Genomic DNA, 14,455 nt, shown 5'->3' on the forward strand with positions numbered 1-14,455 from the left:
TACACACACATCAGCTATGACAGCTACACACACACACACACACACACACACACACACACCAGCTATGACAGGTACACACACATCAGGTATCAGCTATGACAGGTATCACGTCAGGTATCAGGGACGACCTTTGTCCCTCTGTGACCTACACAGGGTAAAGTACAAGCCTGCAATTCATTCCTCCAACTACAATGTTACCGAATCACACACAAGTAATTCCTCCCTATCAGTCCTTGAGCTTGGAGAGAATTGATAAGGCAGAGGGCCCTGCTCCCTCCAGACAGCCCAGCGGAGGGGCCCTGCTCCCTCCAGACAGCCCAGCGGAGGGGCCCTGCTCCCTCCAGACAGTACAGCCCAGCGGAGGGGAGGGGCCCTGCTCCCTCCAGACAGTACAGCCCAGCGGAGGGGAGGGGCCCTGCTCCCTCCAGACAGTACAGCCCAGCGGAGGGGAGGGGCCCTGCTCCCTCCAGACAGTACAGCCCAGCGGAGGGGAGGGGCCCTGCTCCCTCCAGACAGTACAGCCCAGCGGAGGGGAGGGGCCCTGCTCCCTCCAGACAGTGCAGCCCAGCGGAGGGGAGGGGCCCTGCTCCCTCCAGACAGTACAGCCCAGTGGAGGGGAGGGGCCCTGCTCCCTCCAGACAGTACAGCCCAGCGGAGGGAGGGGCCCTGCTCCCTCCAGACAGTACAGCCCAGTGGAGGGGCCCTGCTCCCTCCAGACAGTACAGCCCAGTGGAGAGAGCTGAATTCTAGTCAATATAGAAATATAGGACAGACAGCCCTTTCCAAATGATGTGATTCAGAGGTCTATTGAGCCAGTTGGAGACAGAGTGATGACACACTGATTATATTTGATTTGAGAAGTCTAAAATTGTGGGAATGATGATTCTCATCATAAAACAGACAAGTATAAGTGTGTCACCATGGTAACACATGAGCGCAGCAACCTGTGCAAAGCAGGAACTGAAGAACGTCAAAACTAGTTCTTTGATTTCAGAAAACCCATTATGGAGGTAGTTGTGCTGAAAACTGGGTCAGCACTAAGGGTTTTCCATTAGCCGGCTTTTGTCCATTTTTTTGTTGTGGTTGTTGAAAAGCCAATAAATACAATTTGGCTCCTGTCAATTGTCTGGGTGAAGAAGGGGGGGAAAAAAAAGTGTCATTGTGAATTTCATGAATTTGTTCAGACAGAGACAGACCAGACACGCCCGAGCCGTGTGTCACGATACGTGAGCTGTTGGTAACGGAACGTCAAGGCACAATGCAATGTTTCTTAAAACTTCTAATGTAGTTCAGGATCCTTTATATATATATATATATATATATATATATATATATTTTTTTTTAAAGTTTTTTTTTTTTAACCTTTATTTAACTAGGCAAGTCAGTTAAGAACAAATTCTTATTTTCAATGACGGCCTAGGAACAGTGGGTTAACTGCCTGTTCAGGGGCAGAACGACAGATTTGTACCTTGTCAGCTTGGGGATTCAATCTTGCAACCTTTCGGTTACTAGTCCAACGCTCTAACCACTAGGCTACCCTGCCTTCGCTAAGTGTTGATATCAGTTGTCAGGAGTCTCTACTGCAACGTTGTATTTTTAATGTATTCCCGAAACCTTCTCCATCTGGTGGACAAGAAATCAAAGCCATCGCACATTCCTAATTTTAGGATGGAACATTTTACATGGAAAAATATCATCTTGTCCCACAACAGCAGAACAGCAGGACGAATCTGTTTACCAGGTCACGGACTGAATGATTGGAGTGAACCAATCAGAACAGCAGAACACCAGCAGGACGAATCGGTTTACCAGGTCACGGACTGAGTGAACCAATCAGAACAGCAGAACACCATAGACCAGCACCCTATTCCCTATTTAGTACACTACTATAGACCAGCACCCTATTTAGTACACTACTATAGACCAGCACCCTATTTAGTACACTACTATAGACCAGCACCCTATTTAGTACACTACTATAGACCAGCACCCTATTTAGTACACTACTATAGACCAGCACCCTATTCCCTATTTAGTGCACTACTTTTCACCAGGGCCTGGTTAAAAGTAGCTCACTATGTAGAGACGCAGTCACAGACTTAGTACCGGGCCGACATTCTTGCTCCTCGGGCATTCTTGCTCCTCGGGCATTCTTGCTCCTCGGGCATTCTTGCTCCTCGGGCATTCTTGCTCCTCGGGCATTCTTGCTCCTCGGGCATAGCCAAGTTTTTTTTTGTTGATACAAAGCATTTTCACAGTCATCCTCCGGAGGATGAAAAGATATGAGCTCCAAACATGCATGAAGACGGTGATATCAAGTTTGTCGTTGCTCTGAAAAAGCCCAGCCAAAAAAGGGAGTGCCAGGAGAGAGCAGAGGGCCTCATTGCTGCTAACGAGAACATCATATTGACCAACAACAACAACAAACGGGATGATTTCAGCAGCAAAATCAATAGGAGTCACGAGGTTAGAGGGTACTAATGACAACAGACTAATCAATCTATAGGAGTCATGAGGTTAGAGGATACTAATGACAACATAAACCAACCAATCAATCAATAGGAGTCATGAGGTTAGAGGATACTAATGACAACAGAAACCAACCAATCAATCAATAGGAGTCATGAGGTTAGAGGATACTAATGACAACAGAAACCAACCAATCAATCAATAGGCGTCATGTGGTTAGAGGGTACTAATGACAACAGACTAATCAATCAATAGGAGTCATGAGGTTAGAGGGTACTAATGACAACAGACTAACCAATCAATCAATCAATAGGAGTCATGAGGTTAGAGGGTACTAATGACAACAGACTAACCAATCAATAGGAGTCATGAGGTTAGAGGGTACTAATGACAACAGACTAACCAATCAATCAATAGGAGTCATGTGGTTAGAGGATACTAATGACAACAGACTAACCAATCAATCAATAGGAGTCATGTGGTTAGAGGATACTAATGACAACAGACTAATCAATCAATAGGAGTCATGAGGTTAGAGGATACTAATGACAACAGACTAACCAATCAATCAATCAATAGGAGTCATGAGGTTAGAGGGTACTAATGACAACAGACTAACCAATCAATAGGAGTCATGAGGTTAGAGGGTACTAATGACAACAGACTAACCAATCAATCAATAGGAGTCATGTGGTTAGAGGATACTAATGACAACAGACTAACCAATCAATCAATAGGAGTCATGTGGTTAGAGGATACTAATGACAACAGAAACCAACCAATCAATAGGAGTCATGTGGTTAGAGGATACTAATGACAACAGACCAATCAATCAATAGGAGTCATGAGGTTAGAGGATACTAATGAAAGACCAATCAATCAATAGGAGTCATGAGGTTAGAGGGTACTAATGACAACAGACTAACCAATCAATAGGAGTCATGAGGTTAGAGGGTACTAATGACAACAGACCAATCAATCAATAGGAGTCATGAGGTTAGAGGATACTAATGAAAGACCAATCAATCAATAGGAGTCATGAGGTTAGAGGGTACTAATGACAACAGACTAACCAACCAATCAATCAATAGGAGTCATGAGGTTAGAGGGTACTAATGACAACAGAAACCAACCAATCAATAGGAGTCATGTGGTTAGAGGGTACTAATGACAACAGAAACCAACCAATCAATCAATAGGAGTCATGAGGTTAGAGGATACTAATGACAACAGAAACCAACCAATCAATCAATAGGCGTCATGAGGTTAGAGGATACTAATGACAACAGACTAACCAACCAATCAATAGGAGTCATGAGGTTAGAGGATACTAATGACAACAGACTAATCAACCAATCAACCAATAGGAGTCATGAGGTTAGAGGGTACTAATGACAACAGAAACCAACCAATCAACCAATAGGAGTCATGAGGTTAGAGGGTACTAATGACAACAGACTAACCAATCAATAGGAGTCATGAGGTTAGAGGGTACTAATGACAACAGACCAATCAATCAATAGGAGTCATGAGGTTAGAGGGTACTAATGACAACAGACTAATCAACCAATCAATAGGAGTCATGAGGTTGAGGTTACTAATGACAACAGACTAACCAACCAATCAATCAATAGGAGTCATGAGGTTAGAGGGTACTAATGACAACAGACTAACCAACCAATCAATCAATAGGAGTCATGAGGTTAGAGGGTACTAATGACAACAGAAACCAACCAATCAATAGGAGTCATGAGGTTAGAGGGTACTAATGACAACAGACTAACCAATCAATAGGAGTCATGTGGTTAGAGGGTACTAATGACAACAGACTAATCAACCAATCAATAGGAGTCATGAGGTTAGAGGATACTAATGACAACAGACTAATCAACCAATCAATAGGAGTCATGAGGTTAGAGGGTACTAATGACAACAGACTAACCAACCAATCAATCAATAGGAGTCATGAGGTTAGAGGATACTAATGACAACAGACTAATCAATCAATCAATAGGAGTCATGTGGTTAGAGGGTACTAATGACAACAGACTAACCAACCAATCAATCAATAGGAGTCACGAGGTTAGAGGATACTAATGACAACAGACTAACCAACCAATCAATCAATAGGAGTCACGAGGTTAGAGGATACTAATGACAACAGACTAATCAATCAATAGGAGTCATGAGGTTAGAGGGTACTAATGACAACAGAAACCAACCAATCAATAGGAGTCATGAGGTTAGAGGATACTAATGACAACAGACTAACCAACCAATCAATAGGAGTCATGAGGTTAGAGGGTACTAATGACAACAGAAACCAACCAATCAATAGGAGTCATGAGGTTAGAGGATACTAATGACAACAGACCAACCAATCAATCAATAGGAGTCATGAGGTTAGAGGGTACTAATGACAACAGACTAACCAATCAATCAATAGGAGTCATGTGGTTAGAGGGTACTAATGACAACAGACTAACCAACCAATCAATAGGCGTCATGTGGTTAGAGGGTACTAATGACAACAGACTAATCAATCAATAGGAGTCACGAGGTTAGAGGGTACTAATGACAACAGACTAATCAATCAATAGGAGTCATGAGGTTAGAGGATACTAATGACAACAGAAACCAACCAATCAATAGGAGTCATGAGGTTAGAGGGTACTAATGACAACAGAAACCAACCAATCAATCAATAGGAGTCATGAGGTTAGAGGATACTAATGACAACAGAAACCAACCAATCAATAGGAGTCATGAGGTTAGAGGGTACTAATGACAACAGAAACCAACCAATCAATCAATAGGAGTCACGAGGTTAGAGGGTACTAATGAAAACCTAATCAATCAATCAATAGGAGTCATGAGGTTAGAGGGTACTAATGACAACAGACTAACCAACCAATCAATAGGAGTCATGAGGTTAGAGGGTACTAATGACAACAGACTAACCAACCAATCAATAGGAGTCATGAGGTTAGAGGGTACTAATGACAACAGACTAACCAACCAATCAATCAATAGGAGTCATGAGGTTAGAGGATACTAATGACAACAGACTAACCAACCAATCAATCAATAGGAGTCATGAGGTTAGAGGGTACTAATGACAACAGACTAACCAACCAATCAATAGGAGTCATGAGGTTAGAGGGTACTAATGACAACAGAAACCAACCAATCAATCAATAGGAGTCATGTGGTTAGAGGATACTAATGACAACAGACTAACCAACCAATCAATAGGCGTCATGAGGTTAGAGGGTACTAATGACAACAGAAACCAACCAATCAATCAATAGGAGTCATGAGGTTAGAGGGTACTAATGACAACAGAAACCAACCAATCAATAGGAGTCATGAGGTTAGAGGATACTAATGACAACAGACTAATCAATCAATCAATAGGCGTCATGAGGTTAGAGGGTACTAATGACAACAGACTAATCAATCAATCAATAGGCGTCATGAGGTTAGAGGGTACTAATGACAACAGAAACCAACCAATCAATAGGAGTCATGAGGTTAGAGGGTACTAATGACAACATAAACCAACCAATCAATCAATAGGAGTCATGAGGTTAGAGGGTACTAATGACAACATAAACCAACCAATCAATCAATAGGAGTCATGAGGTTAGAGGATACTAATGACAACAGACTAATCAACCAATCAATAGGAGTCATGGTTAGAGGATACTAATGACAACAGACTAACCAACCAATCAATAGGAGTCATGGTTAGAGGATACTAATGACAACACATTTGTTTTGGTCATTTCCTTCCCCTAATGGAAACACACAAACCAATCAACAGCTCATGTTCGTTTTACTAGTGGGCAATCAAACTGCATTCACAGAAAAATCACCTTGAATTAATCTGCTGGGAGTGATTGTTGAAATCACTTCATAGCAGAAGAATAGGAAACAGCCATGATGGGTTCTAGAAAGACTCCATAATAATTGTTGACAGTTATTCAGACACCATCCCATAACCTAATCTCTGTGGGAAATGTTTCCAGAAAGGAGGAAAGGGAGTCAGGAGGTGGATAAAGTGGCTGTGTGTGTCAGTCTAATCACATTCCTCGCTATTGTATTTGACGTGAATAACACTGAGAATCTCAACGAGGACGGATTTGAAGAGTCAAGGGAACAGGGGCTGTTGGGATCGTGACACACAATCTGACGATGATTAAAATGGGATATTACGCATGTCGGCCAAGTGTTTAGTTTCACTCCCTGCCCGCCGAGAAGAAGTGACTGTGACCCACATCCTGTCCAAAACCAGTGAAGAAGAGTCCAGGGAAACCCTACCACCTCTTCTCTTGACTACTTCCTTGTCGGATTTTTAGCTAAGCTTAACCCATTTCCTAACCTTAAATGTCATTCTCCTAACCCACTACGTTGGTTCTCCTAACCCGCTACACCGTACCCAAACCAGGCCACCCGCAATCATGCGCAAATTGATTTTGTCCCCCCCCACACCAAACGCGATCAAGACACGCAGGTTAAAATATCAAAACAAACTCTGAACCAATGATATTCATTTGGGGACAGGTCGAAAAGCATTAAACATTTATGGGAATTTAGCTTGCTGTTGCTAGCACATTTGTCCTATTCAGCTAGCTTGCAGTTGCTAGCTAATTTGTCCTATTCAGCTAGCTTGCAGTTGCTAGCTAATTTGTCCTATTCAGCTAGCTTGCAGTTGCTAGCTAATTTGTCCTATTCAGCTAGCTTGCAGTTGCTAGCTAATTTGTCCTATTCAGCTAACTTGCAGTTGCTAGCTAATTTGTCCTAGTTAGCTAGCTTGCTGTTTCTAGGTAATTTGTCCTAGTTAGCTAGCTTGCTGTTTCTAGGTAATTTGTCCTAGTTAGCTAGCTTGCTGTTTCTAGCTAATTTGTCCTATTAAGCTAGCTTGCTATTTCTAGCTAATTTGTCCTGGGATATAAACGTAGAGTTGTTCTTTTACCTGAAATGCACTCCACTCCTCTACTCTGACAATTAATCCACCCCTTAAAACGGTCAACCAAATAATTTCTAGTCATCTCTCCACCTTCCAGGGCTTTTTCTTCTTAGGATTTATATAGTGATTTTCATAAAGTTGTATAACCACCAATGACCCCCGTTCGTCTTTCAGTCACGCAGGTGGGTATATATATATATTTTTTTACCTTTATTTAACTAGGCAAGTCAGTTAAGAACAAATTATTATTTTCAATGACGGCCTAGGAACAGTGGGTTAACTGCCTTGTTCAGGGCCAGAACGACAGTTTTGTACCTTGTCAGCTCGGGGAATTGAACTTGCAACCTTTCAGTTACTAGTCTACCCTGCCGCCCCAATGAGGAGATGGCACGTGGGTATCTGCTTCTATTAACCAATGAGGAGATGGTACGTGGGTATCTGCTTCTATAAACCAATGAGAAGATGGGAGAGGCAGGACTTACAGCGCGACCTGCTTCAGAAATAGAACTGACTTCTATTTTAGCCCTTGACAATGCAGACGCTCGCGAGCAGTGTGGGTGCAATAATTGAATAACATGCATGTCTACATTTATTCTGCAGTGCACGCGAGCGGTGTAGTCAGCATGTTAGTTCTCCTATCGGCTAGGAGCCAATAGAAGAGGGGATGGGTTCTTCCCTGGTCTTGCCCAGAGGACGTGAGTTGCAGGCAAGACCATATTGTGCACAACTCCGACACTGTTAGTGATGGGAAACCGAGGCTTTCTGAAGCCTCTGGGGCATTCACCACATTGTGCTAAAAAACAATTAATTACTCTGATCTTTTAACACAATGTCCATTAGTGACATCTGCAGGTCAGCAATGAAAAGCAGCGTTTGAGATTCATATATTTGTTTTTTCCTCAATATTCATCAAATCTCCGTGGGGCAGCGGCTAGTCGCAGGTCTTAAGAACTTACTATCAGTTTTTATTGTATTTAACCGGGTAGGCAAGTTGAGAACAAGTTCTCATTTACAACTCGACCTGGCCAAGATAAAGCAAAAGCAGTGCTACAAACAACAACAGAGTTACACATGGAATAAACAAACAGACTTTTTCTATTGTATTATTGACTATATACAATGTGTGCAAATGAGGTAGGATAAGGGAGGTAAGGCAATAAATAGGCCATAGTGGCGAGATATTTACAATATAGCAATTAAACACTGGAATAGTAGATGTGCAGAAGATGCTTGTGCAAGTAGAGATACTGGGGGTGCAAATCAGCTAAATAAATAACAGTATGGGGATGAGGTAGTGGGATGGGCTATTTACAGATGAGGCACGTGCAGTGATCTGTGAGCAGGTACCATACAGGTTGACCAGGTCTTAATGTCAGTTACCATACAGGTTGACCAGGTCTTAATGTCAGTTACCATACAGGTTGACCAGGTCTTTTAATGTCAGTTACCATACAGGTTGACCAGTCGCAGGTCTTAATGTCAGTTACCATACAGGTTGACCAGTCGCAGGTCTTAATGTCAGTTACCATACAGGTTGACCAGGTCTTAATGTCAGTTACCATACAGGTTGACCAGGTCTTAATGTCAGTTACCATACAGGTTGACCAGGTCTTAATGTCAGTTACCATACAGGTTGACCAGGTCTTAATGTCAGTTACCATACAGGTTGACCAGGTCTTAATGTCAGTTACCATACAGGTTGACCAGGTCTTAATGTCAGTTACCATACAGGTTGACCAGGTCTTAATGTCAGTTACCAGACAGGTTGACCAGGTCTTAATGTCAGTTACCATACAGGTTGACCAGGTCTTAATGTCAGTTACCATACAGGTTGACCAGGTCTTTTAATGTCAGTTACCATACAGGTTGACCAGGTCTTTTAATGTCAGTTACCATACAGGTTGACCAGGTCTTAATGTCAGTTACCATACAGGTTGACCAGGTCTTAATGTCAGTTACCATACAGGTTGACCAGGTCTTTTAATGTCAGTTACCATACAGGTTGACCAGGTCTTTTAATGTCAGTTACCATACAGGTTGACCAGGTCTTAATGTCAGTTACCATACAGGTTGACCAGTCGCAGGTCTTAATGTCAGTTACCATACAGGTTGACCAGGTCTTAATGTCAGTTACCATACAGGTTGACCAGGTCTTAATGTCAGTTACCATACAGGTTGACCAGTCGCAGGTCTTAATGTCAGTTACCATACAGGTTGACCAGGTCTTAATGTCAGTTACCATACAGGTTGACCAGTCGCAGGTCTTAATGTCAGTTACCATACAGGTTGACCAGTCGCAGGTCTTAATGTCAGTTACCATACAGGTTGACCAGTCGCAGGTCTTAATGTCAGTTACCATACAGGTTGACCAGGTCTTTTAATGTCAGTTACCATACAGGTTGACCAGGTCTTAATGTCAGTTACCATACAGGTTGACCAGTCGCAGGTCTTAATGTCAGTTACCATACAGGTTGACCAGTCGCAGGTCTTAATGTCAGTTACCATACAGGTTGACCAGTCGCAGGTCTTAATGTCAGTTACCATACAGGTTGACCAGTCGCAGGTCTTAATGTCAGTTACCATACAGGTTGACCAGGTCTTTTAATGTCAGTTACCATACAGGTTGACCAGGTCTTAATGTCAGTTACCATACAGGTTGACCAGGTCTTAATGTCAGTTACCATACAGGTTGACCAGGTCTTAATGTCAGTTACCATACAGGTTGACCAGGTCTTAATGTCAGTTACCATACAGGTTGACCAGGTCTTAATGTCAGTTACCATACAGGTTGACCAGGTCTTAATGTCAGTTACCATACAGGTTGACCAGGTCTTAATGTCAGTTACCATACAGGTTGACCAGGTCTTAATGTCAGTTACCATACAGGTTGACCAGGTCTTAATGTCAGTTACCATACAGGTTGACCAGGTCTTAATGTCAGTTACCATACAGGTTGACCAGGTCTTAATGTCAGTTACCATACAGGTTGACCAGGTCTTAATGTCAGTTACCATACAGGTTGACCAGGTCTTAATGTCAGTTACCATACAGGTTGACCAGTCGCAGGTCTTAATGTCAGTTACCATACAGGTTGACCAGGTCTTAATGTCAGTTACCATACAGGTTGACCAGGTCTTAATGTCAGTTACCATACAGGTTGACCAGTCGCAGGTCTTAATGTCAGTTACCATACAGGTTGACCAGTCGCAGGTCTTAATGTCAGTTACCATACAGGTTGACCAGTCGCAGGTCTTAATGTCAGTTACCATACAGGTTGACCAGTCGCAGGTCTTAATGTCAGTTACCATACAGGTTGACCAGTCGCAGGTCTTAATGTCAGTTACCATACAGGTTGACCAGGTCTTAATGTCAGTTACCATACAGGTTGACCAGGTCTTAATGTCAGTTACCATACAGGTTGACCAGGTCTTAATGTCAGTTACCATACAGGTTGACCAGGTCTTAATGTCAGTTACCATACAGGTTGACCAGGTCTTAATGTCAGTTACCATACAGGTTGACCAGGTCTTTTAATGTCAGTTACCATACAGGTTGACCAGGTCTTTTAATGTCAGTTACCATACAGGTTGACCAGGTCTTTTAATGTCAGTTACCATACAGGTTGACCAGGTCTTAATGTCAGTTACCATACAGGTTGACCAGGTCTTAATGTCAGTTACCATACAGGTTGACCAGGTCTTAATGTCAGTTACCATACAGGTTGACCAGGTCTTAATGTCAGTTACCATACAGGTTGACCAGGTCTTAATGTCAGTTACCATACAGGTTGACCAGGTCTTAATGTCAGTTACCATACAGGTTGACCAGGTCTTAATGTCAGTTACCATACAGGTTGACCAGGTCTTTTAATGTCAGTTACCATACAGGTTGACCAGGTCTTAATGTCAGTTACCATACAGGTTGACCAGGTCTTAATGTCAGTTACCATACAGGTTGACCAGGTCTTTTAATGTCAGTTACCATACAGGTTGACCAGGTCTTAATGTCAGTTACCATACAGGTTGACCAGGTCTTAATGTCAGTTACCATACAGGTTGACCAGGTCTTAATGTCAGTTACCATACAGGTTGACCAGGTCTTAATGTCAGTTACCATACAGGTTGACCAGGTCTTAATGTCAGTTACCATACAGGTTGACCAGGTCTTAATGTCAGTTACCATACAGGTTGACCAGGTCTTAATGTCAGTTACCATACAGGTTGACCAGGTCTTAATGTCAGTTACCATACAGGTTGACCAGGTCTTAATGTCAGTTACCATACAGGTTGACCAGGTCTTAATGTCAGTTACCAGACAGGTTGACCAGGTCTTAATGTCAGTTACCAGACAGGTTGACCAGGTCTTAATGTCAGTTACCATACAGGTTGACCAGGTCTTAATGTCAGTTACCATACAGGTTGACCAGTCGCAGGTCTTAATGTCAGTTACCATACAGGTTGACCAGTCGCAGGTCTTAATGTCAGTTACCATACAGGTTGACCAGGTCTTTTAATGTCAGTTACCATACAGGTTGACCAGGTCTTTTAATGTCAGTTACCATACAGGTTGGCACCATCCATTATGCTTAGAATCCACTTTTTTTTGCTGTCAAACACTTAATCTATGGCATTTTGAGAACACCAATGTCTGGTCCCAGACTCTACCTGCTGAACTACCCATTCAGGTGACTCTGCTTGAAAACACTCCTACCTACATTGTCAGTGAAGTGTCTAATAAGAGGTCCATATTTGAAAACAACTAAAAAGCAGAACACCAACCATTACCGTGAAGAAAAAAATAATAATACTTCAACCCTGTTAACTGACAGGTTATCTAACTTACTTTAGGTAGAGTTAATGATCTAATTGAGAACAGAGTTAGCTAGTTATTAACGAACGTTATTCAAGACTCCTTTGGGAACTAACGTTACAATATCTCTACGGTAGTTAAGGTTTGAGGCCATATTATGTTATACATTTCACTTTTTTTTTTAACTACCTCAAAACATCAAGTGATAGCTAACGTTGTGTATAAAACATCACTTACCTAGCTAGTTACTCGGGACAGTAGCCAGATAACTAGCTAAGTTTTTTTTCTAACGACGTCGTTAGAAAAGGCGATAACGTCGGTTAGAACCGAGCCGTAGCTAGTTAACGCTTACCTGGCTAGCTAGTTAAGCGTTGACGTTACCTGGCTAACTAGTTAACGCTTACCGCTAGTTAGCAGACGTTAGCTAGCTAGCTTCTAGAGTCGTTATAACACTTTTCCACAGGACGTTAAATTGGCCTTATTAGCTGGTAAAAGCAACATTAAATATAATTCGACCGACTGCTAGTTAATAGTATAACTCACCCGTCAGCGTGTAGCACATTCGGTTAATTAAATACCACAGCTAGCTAGTTACCTAGTTAGCATTTGCTGGATAGCTGGCTAGCGTTACGAGCAATGAACCCCAGTCAAAACATATTTGTCATAGTAAGCGCACCCGACGAAAGCGTTAATAAGTAGCTATCATTTCAAAATCCCTCATTTGTCTCTCTCTCCTTACCTGTGATCAGGGCCCCGATCCAAAAGTCAGTCAATTTCAAATCTCTCGAACTTGGGACGATTTAAATTCCCAGAGAAGTGTTGGAAATGAACTCTATCCTCCTCCTCCTCCTCCTCCTTCTCCTCCTGCTGCTGTTACTCCTGCTACTGCTGTTCCTCCTGCTGCTGTTACTCCTCCTCCTGCTGCTGTTCCTCCTGTTCCTCCTGCTGTTCACAGTCCAGTTTCACCTGCCAGTCCACTCGCCCATAGCAACGGACGTCCCTCCCCGTCCTAATCCATTGGTCAATGTCTGCAAGTATAAAAGGTGAAATTGAAGGTGTTCGATTGGAGAGAAAAAATCGAAGTGATAGACAGATGAACGGGGCGGGGCTTTACAACCGGTTACTTTTGTGGTGTATGGTGTGCAATTTGGAAAACACACTGTCTATAAAAATGTGATTCCAATAAGATTTATTTTGATAGAATAGAGCTCATTTGAAAAGACCGACTCGTGATGGTCAGGTGGGTCCTTAACCTGCATAGACTGACTCATGATGGTCAAGTGGGTCCTTATCCTGCAAAGACCGACTCATGATGGTCAGGTGGGTCCTTAACCTCCATAGACCGACTCATGATGGTCAGGTGGGTCCTTATCCTGCATAGAACGACTCATGATGGTCAGGTGGGTCCTTATCCTGCATAGAATGACTCATGATGGTCAGGTGGGTCCTTATCCTGTGTAGAACGACTCATGATGGTCAGGTGGGTCCTTAACCTGCATAGACCGACTCATGATGGTCAGGTGGGTCCTTATTTACATTTACATTTAAGTCATTTAGCAGGACCGACTCATGATGGTCAGGTGGGTCCTTATCCTGCATAGAACGACTCATGATGGTCAGGTGGGTCCTTATCCTGCATAGAACGACTCATGATGGTCAGGTGGGTCCTTATCCTGCATAGACCGACTCATGATGGTCAGGTGGGTCCTTATCCTGCATAGAACGACTCATGATGGTCAGGTGGGTCCTTAACCTGCACAGACCGACTCATGATGACCAGGTGGGTCCTTAACCTGCACAGACCGACTCATGATGGTCAGATGTGTCCTTATCCTGCATAGAACGACTCATGATGGTCAGGTGGGTCCTTATCCTGCATAGAACGACTCATGATGACCAGGTGGGTCCTTAACCTGCACAGACCGACTCATGATGGTCAGGTGGGTCCTTATCCTGCATAGAACGACTCATGATGGTCAGGTGGGTCCTTATCCTGCATAGACCGACTCATGATGGTCAGGTGGGTCCTTATCCTGCATAGAACGACTCATGATGGTCAGGTGGGTCCTTATCCTGCGTAGAACGACTCATGATGGTCAGGTGGGTCCTTAACCTGCATAGAACGACTCATGATGGCCAGGTGGGTCCTTATCCTGTGTAAACATATGTCGTAAGGTGAGTTTATCCTTCACGATTCATTAGAAT

At 42.9% G+C, this 14,455-nt stretch overlaps 1 protein-coding gene across 1 annotated transcript in view; it reads right to left on the reverse strand.

The window, feature by feature from the left end:
• Positions 1-13,225, reverse strand: part of numb (NUMB endocytic adaptor protein) — a 94,952-nt gene extending 81,727 nt beyond the window's left edge. Inside the window, exon 1 of the mRNA XM_065025951.1 lies at positions 12,990-13,225. The gene's annotated coding sequence lies outside the window, so the exon portion shown is untranslated. The remainder of the gene's footprint in view (positions 1-12,989) is intronic.
• Positions 13,226-14,455: the final 1,230 nt, after the last annotated feature.

Source organism: Oncorhynchus nerka, linkage group LG12 (genome assembly GCF_034236695.1).
Source record: "Oncorhynchus nerka isolate Pitt River linkage group LG12, Oner_Uvic_2.0, whole genome shotgun sequence".
In the NCBI taxonomy this organism is placed as follows: Eukaryota; Metazoa; Chordata; class Actinopteri; order Salmoniformes; family Salmonidae; genus Oncorhynchus; species Oncorhynchus nerka.